We start from the raw sequence: 16,888 nt of genomic DNA on the forward strand, positions 1-16,888 counted from the left end.
CAGGAAGGATAGAATAAAAGGAAAAGGAGGTGGGTAGCATTGTTGGTGAAAGAGGAGATTAATGCAACAGTTAGGAAGGACATTAGCTTGGATGATGTGGAATCTATATGGGTAGAGCTGCAGAACACTAAAGGGCAAAAAACGTTAGTGGGAGTTGTGTACAGACCTCCAAACAGCAGTAGGGGAGGGCATCAAACAGGAAATTAGGGGTGCATGCAATAAAGGTGCAGCAGTTATCATGGGTGACTTTAATATGCATATAGATTGGGCTAACCAAACTGGAAGCAATACGGTGGAGGAGGATTTCCTGGAGTGCATAAGGGATGGTTTTCTCGACCAATATGTCGAGGAACCAACTTGGGGGGAGGCCATCTTAGACTGAGGATTGAGAGAGGATTAAAGAACAATCTCATTGTGCGAGGCCTCTTGGGGAAGATTGACCATAATATGGTGGAATTCTACATTAGGATGGAGGATGAAACAGTTAATTCATAGACCATGGTCCAGAAGTTAAAGAAGGGTAACTTTGAAGGTATGAGGCGTGAATTGGCTAGGATAGATTGGCGAATGATACTTAAGGGGTTGACAGTGGATAGGCAATGGCAGACATTTAGAGACCGCATGGATGAACTACAACAATTGTACATCCCTGTCTGGCATAAAAATAAAAAAGGGAAGGAGGTTCAACCGTGGCTATCAAGGGAAATCAGGGATAGTGTTAAAGCCAAGGAAGTGGCATACAAATTGGCCAGAAATAGCAGCGAACCCGGGGACTGGGAGAATTTAGAACTCAGCAGAGGAGGAAAAGGGTTTGATGAGGGCAGGGAAAATAGAGTACAAGAGGACGCTTGCAGGGAACATTAAAACGGACTGCAAAAGCTTCTATAGACATGTAAAGAGAAAAAGATTAGTAAAGACAAACATAGGTCCCCTGCAGTCAGAATCAGGGGAAGTCATAACGGGGAACAAAGAAATGGCAGACCAATTGAACAAGTATTTTGGTTCGGTATTCACTAAGGAGGACACAAACAACCTTCCGGATATAAAAGGGGTCAGAGAGTCTAGTAAGAGGGAGGAACTGAGGGAAATCCTTATTAGTTGGGAAATTGTGATGGGGAAGTTGATGGGATTGAAGGCCGATAAATCCCCAGGGCCTGATGGTCTGCATCCCAGAGTACTTAAGGAGGTGGCCTTGGAAATAGCGGATGTATTGACAGTCATTTTCCAACATTCCATAGACTCTGGATCAGTTCCTATGGAGTGGAGGGTAGCCAATGTAACCCCTCTTTTTAAAAAAGGAGGGAGAGAAAAACAGGGAATTATAGACTGGTCAGCCTGACATTGGTAGTGGGTAAAATGATGGAATCAATTATTAAGGATGTCACAGCAGCGCATTTGGAAAGAGGTGACATGATAGGTCCAAGTCAGCATGGATTTGTGAAAGGGAAATCATGCTTGACAAATGTACTGGAATTTTTTGAGGATGTTTCCAGTAGAGTGGACAAGGGAGAACCAGTTGATGTGATGTATTTGGACTTTCAGAAGGCTTTCGACAAGGTCCCACACAAGAAATTAATGTGCAAAATTAAAGCACATGGGATTGGGGGTAGTGTGCTGACGTGATTTCCCCAGTTTTCTGTGGATAGTCTCTGTCTCATCCCATTGAAGTTGGCCTCACCTAACACTAGAATCTTAACGCAGAACTCAATCACGTTATGATCGCTATTAGATAAGTGTTCACGCACCATTAGGCTGTTGACTAAATTTGGCTCATTACTCATTATTAAATCTAATATGGCTGTCTCTTTGTCAGTTTTAGGACGTATTGTTGCAGAAAACTACCTTGAACTCACTCGAGAAATTCACCTGACAATATGAGAATGACCAAAGTGCCATTTTCCACTCTCAGGCCCCAAGTTTCCACATGATTTGCTCCTGATTTTTAGGAGCAACTGGTGTAGAATGGAGTATCTTAGAAATCGGAATTCTCGTCATTTAGTTTGCTCCAGTTCTAGTCAGTTAGAACAGTGTCACTTTGGAACAGAATTTTTTTTTCAAAAGGGGGCGTGTCCGGCCACTTACACCTGATTTCAAAGTTTCGTGAGTGAAAACTTACTCCAAAGATTTTTGTACGCTCGAAAAAACCTTGTCTACACTTTAGAAAATCAGGCGTAGGTTACAAATCAGGCGTAGGGAATGGGGGGGGGGGTGTTTAAAGGGAAGTTTACAAACATTAAACACTTCAGTTTTACAAATAAAGAGCCATCATCAATAATAAATGATAAATACATCAATAAATCAACCAATAAATCAATCAAAAAAAATTAATAAGAATTTTTTTTTTTTAAATCAATAAATAAAACATTTTCTACTTACCGACTGCAGCACCGGGAGCCCTCCAACAGCGTGCTGGGATGCCCCCCTCCCCAGTGCCTCTATCTCTCGGTCTGTGTGTGTCTCTCATTCTCTGTCTGTCAGTGTCTGTGTTTCTGACAGCGAGGGGAGGGGAAGGAGGGGGGGGTAGAGGGAGAGAGGGGGGGAGCAGAGGGAGGGAAGGGGGAGAAGGGGGAGGGAAGGGGGAGAAGGGGGAGGGAAGGGGGAGAAGGAAGGGGGGAGAAGGAGGAGGGATAGGGGAGAAGGGGGAGGGGGGGAGAAGGGGGGAGAAGGGGATGGGGGGGGAAGGAGATTGTGGAGGGGAGGAGATTGGGGGGGGGAGGAGATTGCCGGGGGGGGGAGGAGATTGCCGGGGGGGGGGGAGGAGATTGCCGGGGGGGGTTGGGGGGGGTGGGGGGGAAGGGGGTTGGGGGGGGTCCGGTCTGGGGGCGGGGGGGGGGGGGAGCGGGTGTCGGGTCGGGTCCGGTCTGGGGGCGGGAGCGGGTGTCGAGTCGGGTCGGGAGGAAGCAGGAGCTGGCCATGGGAGGAGCCTTATTCACGCAGCCCCAGTGAGGCCATTCGGCCAGGGCTAGGGGCTGCATGCCTCGGGCCCCTCCCACAGTTTCGGGCGCCTGGTGCTACTGCACTTGCGTGCCCACTGTAGCGCGCATGTGCAGAGGTCCCGGCACTGTTTTCAGCGCAGGGACCTGGCTCCGCCCCCTACAGCTCCTGCTGCGCCGAGGGCCAGAGGACCTGCAGGGAGCTGGAGAATACGGAGGGTTTTTTTAGGCGCACTTTGTGGCACGTAAAACGGGCGTCCAGGTCGGGACTTCGCCGTTCTAGGCGCGTGTGGAAACTTGGGCCCTCAGTGTGGCCCTGAAGATCTGTATCCAGGCTGAAGTTCTGTTCCCGCTGTACGATCCTACCCCCAGATTGTCCTTTCTGAGCTCCAGCCAGGTGATACTAAAATCGAAAAGATGAAAATCTACAGGAATGTGTTTAAAATAAAGCTGATTTATTTGACATGTTTCCACAACATTAAACTCAAGCCCAGTTACAAGAGTTATTGACATCAGCAGAAACAAACCATAACTGTCAGAATGAACATGGTTCAGTCCTGGATAACAATTGTCAGTGTATGATCCATTGAAGTCAATGGAAGATGAGAAGGGCTGGAGAGCAGGGGTGAAAGAAGAGTTGGGGTGAAGGAGGTTGGGGAGTAGGGGTTGAGGTGAGGGGGGCTCACTGTGTTGAACTACAATAGGTTTTATTTTCTCTTTACAATGTTTTGAGTTGTGTGTTCAACTGAAGTCAGACATGGAGTTGCAGTTACTCATGGGCACTGGGCTGTTACTAATGAATGAATGTGGACAGTGTTAATGGGGAATAGATTTGTGTGGGATCATTCTGTGCTAAACACATTGCTGGGCTGCGAGTTTGCCTCAGCCCCAGTGAAGAAGTGCTGTTCAAACATAAACCTACCGAAGATTTAAACCCCGTGGGTAGTCCCTCAGTGACATTACTGTGGTTGGGTGAAAGATTCCTTCTGGTCTGTACAGGGCCATTTACACAGATACCAAATCCAGGGACACTTACACTGAGACACAAAATCCAGGGACCACTTACACTGAGACACAAAATCCAGGGACCACTTACACTGAGATACAAAATCCAGGGACCATTTACACTGAGACACCAAATCCAGGGACCACTTACACTGAGACACAAAATCCAGGGACCATTTAAACTGAGACATCAAATCCAGCAACCATTTACACGGAGACTATAAAATGGGAATCAGAGAACCTCAGTCTGGAGAATGGTTATTGTTGTGTATGAAGAAGGAGTCAGACCGAACACTGTGAGCTTAAAGTAAAGTGTGACCGTAGTCTTTTATTGCGGGTCTCTAGAGTGCCTCTCCAACCTGTGAAGCCTCCTTAAATACCTGTGCTCCCAAGGGATTATGGGATCCCTTGGGACTCCAGGGGATGAGCCCTCTGGTGGCTGTACAGAGTAAATACAAGTCCACATATATAACAGTTATGATGATGAATCCAGCTGTAGTGAGGATGAAAGGTGGGTAATGGATGAAGTTATAACGGTGGAATTAGATAGGGACTGGTGTGGCCTGGTGACAGGTTAGTCAGAAGCCCTTTTCAGGCAGACAACACCTCGATCTGCCTGTTCTCGCCCCCAAAATTCCAAAGTCTAATGTCCCTCGTGTCTTTTTCTTTGGGAAATGTTAAAATTTGAAAGACGAGAGGAAATCGGACTCGGTCAGAAAGTAGGTTACTGGAATGAACAATTCATGAGGCTGTTTTGTGACTCGTCTGCGTGAGGTTTTAAAAAGATGAAATTAAAATCGACAGGTCGAGTGACACTGCGTTGTCAATGGCAATTTCTATCCCTAATCACTAACTCGTAAGCTGAACATTGTATCGACTATCCCCAGCCAGTAACCACTAGCCCCAACCACGCACCCCTAAACCTACACCCAAACCCCAGCCTGTACCCAAGGATTATTGACAGGGATCAATGGAGGATCTAATGACCTGATAAAGGAAGTATTTGAAACAATTATCTCGATTAAAGAAATAATGCAAGGTATATTAGTAACAAGAGATTAAATCAATGATAATTACAAAGATCAGAACATTTCAAAGGCTGTCACATGCAATATATGTTGAGGAGTTTTTTTTTTAAACATCAGATCCAAAAATGACACAGAAAATAACAGATTTAAAATCTTATGCAAGATAGTTCTATAAAGGGATGGGTCCACAGAACTTCAGATGAGTGTAAAGTGAGCCACTGCAGTTCAGTCTATCACACCCACAAGCCATGTACACAAACGGAACAAGCTTGGGTTGGATGTGGTAGAATGCAAACTAAATGAGAACTGAAATAATCTAGAGTAAGAAAAGGCCCAAAATGGAACAGTTAGTAACAGAATATCAATTAGTCTCTTCTTATCATGGAGCAATCAAATATTCGACACACTGTGTGTTTGAAATAGAGCTGATTTATTTGATAGATATCAAAAAATTAAACTCCAGCCCAGTTACAGGGGCTATTAACATCAGCAGAAATAAAGCCCAACTACCAGAGGGAATAAGGTTCAGTCCTGGATGTAATTAACAGCAGCAGTAACAGCAGGGGAATGGTAGCATAGTGGTTAAATTACAGGGTAAGTAATCCCGAGGCCTGGACTAATAATCTGGTGACATGAGTTAAAATCCCACCATGGCAGCTGTGGAATTTAAATTCAGTCAATTAAATAAATCTGGAATAAAAAGATAGAATCAGTAATGGTGACCGTGAAACTACCGGATTGTCCTTAAAACCCTCTGGTTCACTAATGTCCTTTAGGGAAGAAAATCTGCTATCCTTACCTGGTTTGGCCTAAATGTGACTCCAGACCCACAGAAATGTGGTTGACTCTTAACTGACCTCTGAAATGGCCTAGCAAGCCACACAGTTGTACACAACCACTACAAAATACAAGAATAATAAAACCGGATGGACCACCCGGCATCGACCTTGACTACGGACACGACAACGGCACACTCAGCCCAGTCGATCCTGCAAATTCCTCCTCATTAACATCTGGGGACTTGTTCCAAAGTTGGGGGAGCTGTCCCACAGACTAGTCAAGCAACAGCCTGATATAGTCATACTCACAGAATCATACCTTTCAGCCAATGTCCCTGACTCTTCCATTACCATCTCTGGGTATGTCCTGTCCCATCGACAGGACAGACCCACCAGAGGTGGCGGCACAGTGTTATAAAGGAGGGAAGGAGTGGCCCTGGGAGTCCTCAACATTGACTCCTGACCCCATGAAGTCTCATGGCTTCAGGTCAAGCAAACCTCCTGCTGATTACCACCTACCGCCCTCCCTCAGCTGATGAATCAGCACTCCTCCATGTTGAACGCCACTTGAAAGAAGCACTGAGGATAGCAAGGGCACAGAATGTACTCTGGGTTTGGGACTTCAATGTCTATCACCAAGAGTGGCTCAGTAGCACCACTACTGACTGAGTCCTGAAGGACATAGCTGCCAGACTGGGCCTGCAGCAGGTGGTGAGAGAACCAACATGAAGGAAAATCCTACTTGACTTCGTCCTCACCAATCTATCTGTCACAGTGCATCTGTCCATGACAGCATTGGTAGCAGTGACCACCGCATAGTCATGGTGGAGACGAAGTCGCATCTTCACACTGAAGACACCCTCCATCGTGTTGTGTGACACTACCACCGTGCTAAATGGGATAGATTCAGAACAGATCTAGCAACTCTATACTGTCCCATTAAACACTTCAAGGGCAGGTACAGCATGGATTAGATAAAGAGTAGAGCACTCTCTACATTATCCCATCCAGCCAATTACCACCCCATCAGTCTACTCTCAATCATCAGCAAAGTGATGGAAGGTGTCATCGACAGTGCTATCAAGCGGCACTTACTCACCAATAACCTGGTCACCAATGCTCAGTTTGGGTTTCGCCAGGACCACTCGGTGCCAGACCTCATTACAGTCTTGGTCCAAACATGAACAAAAGAGCTGAATTCCAGAGATGAGGTGAGAGCGACTGCTCGTTAGCTCAAGGCAGCATTTGAAGGGATGGTGGGGTCTGGAACTCACTGCTTGAAAGGGTAGTAGAAGCAGATACCCACATCGCATTTTTAAAAAGTACTTGGATATGCATTTGAAGTGTCGTAACCTACAGGGCTACAGACCAAGAGCTGGATATCTATGATTCTATGATATCAATCTCCTCCTATCTGATATAAACTAACCCAACAGTTTCTGATACCAGTCTCCTCCTGTATGATATACACCAACCCCACAGTCACCAACACCAACTGAAGTAAAATGCATAATTTTATTGTAAACTAATTTCTGACGAGAGTTCCTGAATTAAGGGGAAAGATCACAGACAGCGATTCTTAAAAGGTACACGGCAGCCCCGAGAACACAATCAGCTATATATGGTTATTAACATCAGCAGAAACAACCCAAACTTACAGAATGAACATGGTTCAGTCCTGGATGTGGTTAATAGCTGCAATAACAGCAGAATCCAATCACAGCAGTCACTTGCGACTTCGCTGGTGCCTCAGCAGGTGGGATGACCGAGTGAATCCCTTCCCACAATCAGAGCAGGTGAATGGTCTCTCCCCTGAGTGAACTCGCTGGTGTATCAGCAGGTCAGATGATAAAGGAAATTCCTTCCCACACTCAGAGCAGGTGAATGACCTCTCTCCAGTGTGAACTCGCTGGTGACTTAGAAGATGGGATGAACAAGTGAATCCCTTCCAACACACAGAGCAGGTAAATGACCTCTCCTCGGTGTGACTGCGCCGATGAATTTCCAGCTCAGAGAGGTAATTAAATCCTTTCCCACAGTCCTCACATTTCCACGGTTTCTCTGTGGTGCAGGGGTCCTTGTGTCTCTCCAGGTTGGACGATCAGTTGAAGCCTCGTCCACACACACAACACGTGTACGGTTTCTCCCCGCTGTGAATGGTGAGATGTTTTTTCAGGCTGTGTAACTGGTTAAAGTTCTTTCCACAGTCAGTGCACTGGAACACTCTCACTCGGGTGTGTGTGTCTCGGTGCTTTTCCAGTCACACTGATGTTTGAAATCTTTTCCCACAGACAGAACAAATGAACATTTCTCCTTCCACATTCAAAGGCCGATGATATTCAGGTCCTGATGAATCAAGTGACTCTGTCAGATCTTGATGTGAAGTTTGATTTGAGTTTCCCCTTTGCAAATCCTTCCTTTCTCGTACCCTGTAAAAGGAGTTTCCAAAACTCATCATAGTAAGTACAGGACGGAAATTCAGAACAGAGAATTCTAGTTTTTATGGAACATTCAGGCAGACCGGAGCAGCGGCATCAGTGAGCAGGCAGAACGTGCAGACTGGAGCAGTGAGCAGTGAGCAGGCAGACTGGAGCAGCGAGCAGGCAGACTGGAGCAGTGAGCAGTGAGCAGGCAGACTGGAGCAGCGAGCAGGCAGACTGGAGCAGCGAGCAGGCAGACTGGAGCAGCGAGCAGGCAGACCGGAGCAGCGAGCAGGCAGACCGAAGCAGCGAGCAGGCAGACCGGAGCAGCGGGCAGGCAGACCGAAGCAGCGAGCAGGCAGACCGGAGCAGCGAGCAGGCAGACTGGAGCAGTGAGCAGGCAGACTGGAGCAGCGAGCAGGCAGACTGAAGCAGTGAGCAGCGAGCAGGCAGACTGGAGCAGTGAGCAGCGAGCAGGCAGACTAGAGCAGTGAGCAGGCAGACTGGAGCAGCGAGCAGGCAGACTGAAGCAGTGAGCAGGCAGACTAGAGCAGCGAGCAGGCAGACTGAAGCAGTGAGCAGGCAGACTGAAGCAGTGAGCAGGCAGACTAGAGCAGCGAGCAGGCAGACTGAAGCAGTGAGCAGGCAGACCGGAGCAGCGAGCAGGCAGACCGAAGCAGTGAGCAGGCAGACTAGAGCAGTGAGCAGGCAGACCGGAGCAGTGAGCAGGCAGACTGGAGCAGCGAGCAGGCAGACTAGAGCAGCGAGCAGGCAGACTGGAGCAGCGAGCAGGCAGACCGGAGCAGTGAGCAGGCAGACTAGAGCGGCGAGCAGGCAGACTGAAGCAGTGAGCAGGCAGACTGGAGCAGCGAGCAGGCAGACTAGAGCAGCGAGCAGGCAGACTGAAGCAGTGAGCAGGCAGACCGGAGCAGCGAGCAGGCAGACTGAAGCAGTGAGCAGGCAGACCGGAGCAGCGAGCAGGCAGACTGAAGCAGTGAGCAGGCAGACCGGAGCAGCGAGCAGGCAGACTGAAGCAGTGAGCAGGCAGACTAGAGCAGTGAGCAGGCAGACTGAAGCAGTGAGCAGGCAGACTGAAGCAGTGAGCAGGCAGACTGGAGCAGTGAGCAGGCAGACTGAAGCAGCGAGCAGGCAGACTGGAGCAGTGAGCAGGCAGACTGAAGCAGTGAGCAGGCAGACTGAAGCAGCGAGCAGGCAGACTGGAGCAGTGAGCAGGCAGACTGAAGCAGCGAGCAGGCAGACTGAAGCAGTGAGCAGGCAGACTGAAGCAGTGAGCAGGCAGACTGAAGCAGCGAGCAGGCAGACTGGAGCAGTGAGCAGGCAGACTGAAGCAGTGAGCAGGCAGACTAGAGCAGCGAGCAGGCAGACTGAAGCAGTGAGCAGGCAGACTAGAGCAGCGAGCAGGCAGACTGAAGCAGCGAGCAGGCAGACTGAAGCAGTGAGCAGGCAGACTAGAGCAGCGAGCAGGCAGACTGAAGCAGTGAGCAGGCAGACTGGAGCAGCGAGCAGGCAGACTAGAGCAGCGAGCAGGCAGACTGAAGCAGTGAGCAGGCAGACTGAAGCAGTGAGCAGGCAGACTGGAGCAGCGAGCAGGCAGACTGGAGCAGCGAGCAGGCAGACTAGAGCAGCGAGCAGGCAGACTGAAGCAGCGAGCAGGCAGACTGAAGCAGCGAGCAGGCAGACTGAAGCAGCGAGCAGGCAGACTGAAGCAGTGAGCAGGCAGACTGAAGCAGTGAGCAGGCAGACTGAAGCAGTGAGCAGGCAGACTGGAGCAGCGAGCAGGCAGACCGGAGCAGGGAGCAGGCAGACCGGAGCAGCGAGCAGGCAGACTGGAGCAGCGAGCAGGCAGACTGGAGCAGCGAGCAGGCAGACTGGAGCAGCGAGCAGGCAGACCGGAGCAGGGAGCAGGCAGACCGGAGCAGCGAGCAGGCAGACCGGAGCAGCGAGCAGGCAGACCGGAGCAGTGAGCAGCGAGCAGGCAGATTGGAGCAGAGAGCAGGTGGTGGGAAACGTATTGGAAAAAATTCTGAAGAACAGGATAAACCTTCATTTAGAAAGAGACAGATTAATCAAGGACACGGACTTGTTAAGGGAATGTCATGTCTGATAACTTGATTGAATTTTTTGAGGAGGTAACAAGGAGGGTCGATGAGAGTGGTGCGTTTGATGTAGTATATATGGATTTTAGTAAGGCTTTTGATAAGGTCCCACGTGGCAGACTGGTTACGAAAGTAAAAGCCCATGGGATCCAGGGCAAAATGGCAAGTTGGATCCAAAATTGGCTCAGAGGCAGGAAGCAAAGGGTAATGGTTGATGGGTGTTTTTGTGCCTGGAAGGATGTTTCCAGTGGTGTCCCACACGGCTCAGTGCTAGGTCCCTTGCTTTTTGTGGTATATATCAATGATCTAGATTTGAATATGATTAAGAAGTTTGCAGATGATACTAAAGCCAGCTGTGGGATTAACAATGTAGAAGCTGCGGACTGTAGGAAGATATCAATCAACTGGTCAGGTGGGCAGAACAGTCGCAAATGGAATTTAATCCAGAGAAGTGTGAGGTAATGCATTTGGGGAGGGCTAACAAGGAAAGGGAATACACATTAAATGGTAGGACACTGAGAAGTGTAGAGGAACAAAGGGACCTTGGAGTGCAGGTCCACAGATCCCTGAAATTAGCAGGCAGGTGGATAAGGTGGTTAAGAAGGCATACAGAATGCTTGCCTTTATCAGCTGAGGCATAGAATACAAGAGCAGGGAGGGTTATGCTTGAACTGTATAAAACACTGGTTAGGCCACAGCTGGAGTACTGCATGCAGTTCTGGTCACCACATTACAGGAAGGGCGTGATTGCACTGGAGAGGGTACAGAGGAGATGACAAGGATGTCACCGGGAGTGGAGAATCTTAGCTACGAGGACAGTTTGGATAGGCTGAGTTTTGTGGGAGCACAAGCCTGCATTTCTGAATGATTTGATTCGGCTGCGGTCCTGAGATTGAAAGGGTTAAAAGTTGAAAGATTGAAGTTTGGATTAAAAACAAGATGTTTGGATTGAAAGAGGCTGCTAGACAATCGGAGCCACTTAGCCATTCAAATGTGTCTCTCTGATCACCTGTGTGTTTACAGTACTCCATGGTGGGAATCGATTTATGACAGTGAGACTTGACTTCAGGATAATAAGTGGCTGGCCATTGTCTGTATTTGAGTGTTTGAGTGTACCTTGTTACTATGCGAATAATAATTTTATGACATCATCTGTATGTTAAACGATCTGGTTTGTGTATAGTAATTCAGAAAGCAGTTAGCCGTGATTTCAGGACAATTCTACATCATCAGCATGTTAATTATCTAAATGTACTATGCAAAGATTTTTCGGTATAAAGATGAGAGTTTGACATTGGACTGTTCAGACACTGGAATCTTGGAAGATGTGTCACAAACAGCCACAGAAATCGGAGCAAGCAGAGAGCTGCCTTTGCAAGCAGAAAGTTGGCTTGTGAAGTGTTTGTGGCTCAGTAACTTTCATACTTGGTTTGTATCGTATAAATGTCTGAATTGGAAGAGCTGCCTTTATGATGTGTCTCAGTTACTTTCATACTTGGTTTGTATAGTATGAATGTCTCAATAAAAGATCTGATCCTGCATTTACTACAATTGAGTGTGTGTGTAATTCGACGTTTAAAGCAACGAAGTGAAAAGAGCAAGACAGCCTTACAACAGGTTTGTTTTCCTTGGAACAGACAAATTATGAGGGGCCTAGATGTAGTGGATAGAGAGGGCCTATTTCCCTTAGCAGAGGGGTCAACAACCAGGGGGCATAACTTTAAAGTAGTTGGTAGAAGGTTTAGAGGGGATTTGAGGGAACATTTCTTCACACAGAGGATTGTATGGGTCTAGAACTCACTGCCTGAAAGGGCGGTAGAGGAAAAAACCCTTGCCACCTTTAAAAAGTACATGGCTGTGCACTAGAAGTGCTCTAACCTGCAGGGTTACGGACCTAGAGCTGGTAAGTGGGATTAAGCTGGATAGTCTCTTGTTGGCCGAAATGGCCTTCCATGCTGTAAACTTCTATAATTCTATGATTAAACATACACTCTCTCCACCACCGGCATACCGTGTCTGCAGTGTGTACCATCTACAAGATGCACTGCAGCAACTCGCCAAGGCTTCTTCAGCAGTGCCTCCCAAACCTGCGACCTCTACCACCTGGAAGGACAAGGGCAGCAGGCGCATGGGAACACCACCACCTCCACGTTCCCTTCCAAGTCACACAGCATCCTGATTTGGAAGCATATCACCGTTCCTTCATCGTCGCTGGGTCAAAATCCTGGAACTCCCTCCCTAACAGCACTGTGGGAGTACCATCACCACACGGACTGCAGCGGTTCAAGAAGGTGGCTCACCACCATCTTCTCGAGGGCAATTAGGGATGGGCAATAAATACTGGCCTTGCCAGCGACACCCACATCCCGTGCAAGAATAAACAAAAAATCAAACACTCCCAGGGCAGGTACAGCACAGGTTAGCTACAGAGTAAAGCTCTGACACTGTCTCAAACACTCCCAGGGCAGGTACAGCATGGTTTAGATACAGAGCAAAACTCCCTCAAAACTGTGCCATCAAACACTCCCAGGACAGGTACAGCACGGGTCGGATACAGAGAAAAGCTCTCGCTATGCTGTCCCATCAAACACTCCCTGTACAGGTACAGCACGGGTTAGATGCAGAGTAAAGCTTCCTCTACACTGTCCCATTGAACACTCCCAGGGCAGGTACAGCATGTTAAAAACTAAGTAAAGCTCCCTCGACACTGTCCCATCAACTGCCCCAGCCCAGATACATCACGGGTTAGACACAATGTAAAGCTTCCACTGCACCGCCCATCAAATACTCCCAGTGTCAGGTGTAGCACAGGTTCGATACACAGTAAAGCTCCCTCTACACTGTCCCATCAAACACTCACTGGGCAGGTACAGCATGAGTTAGATACAGAGTAAAGCTCCCTCTACACTGACCCATCAAATACTCCCAGGGTCAGTTAGAGAGGGATCAGATACAGAGTAAAGCTCCCTCTACATTGTCCCATCAATTCTCCTAAGGTCAACTACAGCATGGGTTAGATACAGAATAAAGCTCCCTCGACACTATCCCATCAAATACTCCAAGGGCAGGCACAGCACCGGTCAGATGCAGACTAAAGCACCCGCTACACTGTCCCAACTGGACAATTACCGCCCCATCAGTCTACTCTCAATCATCAGTAAAGTGATGGAAAGTGTCATCAACAATGCTATCAAGCAGCACTTACTCACCAATAACCTGCTCACTGATGTCCAGTTTGGGGTCCGCCAGGACCACTCAGCTCCAGACTTCATTACAGTCTTGGTCCAAACATGGATAAAAGAGCTGAATTCCACAGGTGAGGTGACAGTGCCCTCGACATCAAAGCAGCATTTGACCGAGTGTGGCATTAAGGAGCTCGAGTAAAACTACAGTCAATGGGAATCAGGGGGAAAACTCTCCACTGGCTGGAGCCATACCTAGCACAAAGGAAGATGGTTGTGGTGGTTGGAGGTTAATCATCACAGCCCCAGGACATCGCTGCAGGAGTTCCTCAAGGCAGTGTCCGAGGCCCAACCATCTTCTGTTGCTTCATCAATGACCTTCCTTCCATCATAAAGTCAGAAGTGGGGATGTTCGCTGATGACTGCCCAGTGTTAAGTTCCATTCACAACTCCTCAGGTAATGGAGCAGTTCATGTCCGCATACAGCAAGACCTGGACAACATTCAGGCTTGGACTAATAAGTGGCAAATAACATTCACGCCACACAACTGCCAGGCAATAATTATCTCCAACAAGCGAGAGTCTAACCACCGCCCCATAACATTCAATGGCATTACCATCGCCGAATCCCCTACAATCAACATCCTGGGGTCACCATTGACCAGAAACATTACTGGACCAGCCACAAAAATACTGTGGCAACAAGAGCAGGTCAGAGGCTGGGTATTCTGTGGCGAGTGTTTCACCTCCTGACTCCCAAAGCCTTTCCACCATCTACAAGGCGCAAGTCCGGAGTGTGATGGAATACTCTTCACTTGCCTGGATGAGTGCAGCTCCAACAACACTCAAGAAGCTCGACACCATTCAGGACAAAGCAGCCCATTTGATTGGCACCCCATCCACCACCTTAAACATCCACTCCCTCCACCACCAGCGTACCGTGGCTGCAGTGTGTACCATCTACAACTCGTCAAGGCTTCTTCGGCAGCACCTGCCAAACCTGCGACTCTACAACCTAAAAAGACATGGGCAGCAAGCACATGGGAACACCACCATCTCCACATTTCCCTCCAAAGCACACACCATCCTGATTTGAAAGCATATCGCCATTCCTTCATCGTCACTGGTTCAAAATCCTGGAACTCCCTCCCTAACAGCACTGTGGGAGTACCATCACCACATGGACTGCAGCAGTTCAAGAAAGTGGCTCACCACCATCTTCTCAAAGGCAATTAGGGATGGGCAATAAATGCTGGTCTTGCCAGCGATGCCCACATCCCATGAAAGAATAACAAAAATCGAACTCTCTTAGGGCAGGTATAGCATGGGTTAGATACAGAGCAAAGTTCCCTCTACATTGTCCCAAACACTCCGAGGGCAGGTACAGCACGGATTAGATACAGAGCAAAGCTCCCTCTACATTGTCCCAAACACACCCAGGGCCGGTACAGCACGGGTAACATACTGAGTAAAGCTCCCCTTACACTGTCCAATCAAACACTCGCACACAGGTACAGCACGGGTTAGATAGACATTAAAGCTCCCTCTATGCTGTCCCATCAAACACTTCCAGGGTCAGGTACAGCATGGGTTATTACAGAGTAAATGCCCCTCTACACTGTCCCATCAAACACCCCCAGGGCAGGTACAGCTTGGGTCAGAAACAGAGTAAAGCTCGATCTGTGCTGTTCCCTCAAACACTCCCAGGGTCAGGTAGAGCACTGATTGGATGCAGAGTAAAGCTTCCTCGACACTGTCCCATCGAACTCTCCCAGGGCTGGTACAGCATGGGTCAGATGCAGACTAAAGCCTCCTCTACACTGTCCCATCGAATACTCCCAGGGTCAGGTCGAGAAGGGTCAGATACAGAGTAAAGCTCCTTCAACACTGTCCCAACAACACTCCCAGGGCAGGGGCAGCACGGATTTGATACAGAGTAAAGCTTCCCATGCAATATCCCATCAAATACTCCGAAGTTTAGGTACAGCACTGGTTAGGTACAGAGTAAAGCTCCCCCTATACTGCCCCATCAAACACCCCTAGGGTCAGGCACAACATGGGTTAAATACAGAGTAAAGCTCCCTCAACACTTTCCCAAACACTCCCAGGGCAGGTACAGCACGGGTTAGATACAGCTGAAAGCTCCCTCTACACTGTCCCATCAAACACTTCCAGGGCAGGTACAGCACAATGAAGCTCACTCTACACTGTCCCATCAAACACTCCCAAGGCAGGCACAGCGTGGGTTAGATACAGAGTAAAGCTCCCTCTACACTGTCCCAGCCTGGGTGGAAACAGCAGCGCAGCGGGAGCGGAGCAGGAGCCACCCACCGCAGGGAGTAGCGCGAAGAAGCCTGACATTGTGACGAAGGCAAAGTGGGCGACAAAGCGGACGTCATGGCATCCCAGGTAGCGGATTGGTTGGCGTCTTTTGGTGCGAGGTCGAACCTAGCGGCGGGGTCAGGGCCCAGAAGAGGTTGGAAGACAGTGGGGGGTCAGAGAGCAGCCGGAGCTCAGAGGTCGGAAAGCAGCCAGAGCCCAGGGGTCGGAGACCAGAGGTCGGAGACCAGCTGGAACCCAGAGGTCGGAGGACAGCGGGAGGTCCGAAGGTTGGAAACGGCGAGCAGCGGGGTTGTGGCCCAGAAGCGGTGCAGCACGGGCCAGTAGCAAGTTCGTGAAACCGCCACAGCGTCCTATGAAACCCAGGGAGAGAGGTCCTGCAGGAAGGAGGAAGGAGGACAGTAGGAGAATGCACGTGTGTATGAACTAGGCCCATACAGCAGAGCCTGGTCTCCAGTTGTCTTGGATCCCCTTGCCATTGGACCAAGACCTTGCTCTGTTAAGCCCAAGTGGTAGCTGGTGTGCAACGGCCACGCCACGTTAAAAGAACTCATGCACAGGCATCTTCCACATTTTAAGATGAAGTTCAGACCTGGAATGTCAGTCCCTCATGGACAATGCCAACAGCAACAGACTGCAATGCTGCACTGCAAACATTGCCCGGGAACTCAGATATTTCGCCATAGACATCGCCGCCCTAAGCGAGACTCGGTGGGCAAGGGTAGACCAGCTCAAAGAACAAGGTGGTGGCTACACCTTCTGGAAAGGCAAACCAGAAGCAGAATACCACCTCCATGGGATAGGCTTCGCCATAAAAAACGAGCTAGTGGGCCGTCTCAGAGACTCCCCTTGCGGGATAAACTCATGCCTCATGACTCTTCGGCTCACCCTAGCCCAGAACCAGTGCGCTATGGTCTTCAGTGCATACGCCCCCAAAACTGGAACCTGAGACCAACGAAGAATTCTACTCCAGCATCGAACAATCCCTGTCCCGAGTCCCAACGAGCGACAAGCTGGTCCTCCTTGGCAACTTCAATGCCAGAGTTGGAAAAGACATTGACCTCTGGGGAGGTGTGATTGGCTG

At 49.1% G+C, this 16,888-nt stretch overlaps 1 pseudogene; it reads right to left on the minus strand.

Annotated features, from left to right (window-relative positions):
* Positions 1 to 15,863, minus strand: part of LOC139228691 (zinc finger protein 271-like) — a 176,813-nt pseudogene extending 160,950 nt beyond the window's left edge.
* Between the last annotated feature and the right edge of the window lie 1,025 nt (positions 15,864 to 16,888).

Source organism: Pristiophorus japonicus, chromosome 2 (genome assembly GCF_044704955.1).
Source record: "Pristiophorus japonicus isolate sPriJap1 chromosome 2, sPriJap1.hap1, whole genome shotgun sequence".
NCBI classification, from domain to species: domain Eukaryota; kingdom Metazoa; phylum Chordata; class Chondrichthyes; family Pristiophoridae; genus Pristiophorus; species Pristiophorus japonicus.